Here is a 627-nt window from a genome sequence, read left to right as displayed (position 1 = left end):
CTTTTTGTAAATGCACCGAACAATGGTTATCTCTATGTTTGAGAAGCCGTGGGGACCCAGCAGAAGTGAGGAACGTGTAGTTCGAGATGCGCTAGTCGTAACTGAATGAAAAAACGGAGTTTTGATTCGCTTCCGGGCCAAAATGGAATAAAAAAGAAATAAATGAAGGAACATTTCCAAGAGATTCGTTAAAAATCTTTAGAGGGCCATAAAAGGATAACGGGATGGCCTAAATAAAAATAAGTCTCCTCCAGCAGGGTTCGAACCTGCGACCTCACGGTTAACAGCCGTACGCTCTACCAACTGAGCTATAGAGGATTCTGCACGCTACAAACGTCCACACTACCAATCAGCAATACAACATTACCATCCACTTTTACGCACACAAATGGCCCTACATACCTCTCTCCATGCTTACACTCAATTATAATATGCTCAAAACACATCTCCCATGCACTCCTCTCACTCCAGCCAATTTTTCATTTTCCCGTAATTTCGCGTCTTTTTCGTTTCTCGTTGTAGACCCCTCACATCATTCGAGAAAAAATTGCCACTGCCACGGCGCTCATTTATAAGCTATTATGACACATTTCTTTCGGTCGTGGCGCTTTTTTTTGAAATATATAC

The 627-nt window shown here is 42.3% G+C and overlaps 1 non-coding gene across 1 annotated transcript; it reads right to left on the bottom strand.

Annotated features, from left to right (window-relative positions):
• Window positions 1-245: 245 nt before the first annotated feature.
• SPRG_30165 lies at window positions 246-318 on the bottom strand. Its single transcript has one exon. It is a non-coding gene; the product is annotated as a tRNA-Asn (tRNA).
• Window positions 319-627: the final 309 nt, after the last annotated feature.

The sequence above is a fragment of the Saprolegnia parasitica genome, assembly GCF_000151545.1.
Source record: "Saprolegnia parasitica CBS 223.65 unplaced genomic scaffold supercont2.88, whole genome shotgun sequence".
Taxonomy (NCBI): Eukaryota; Oomycota; class Saprolegniomycetes; order Saprolegniales; family Saprolegniaceae; genus Saprolegnia; species Saprolegnia parasitica.
The sequence above is the reverse complement of the archived record's forward strand: the minus strand, read 5'-3'. Positions and strand labels throughout refer to the sequence as shown.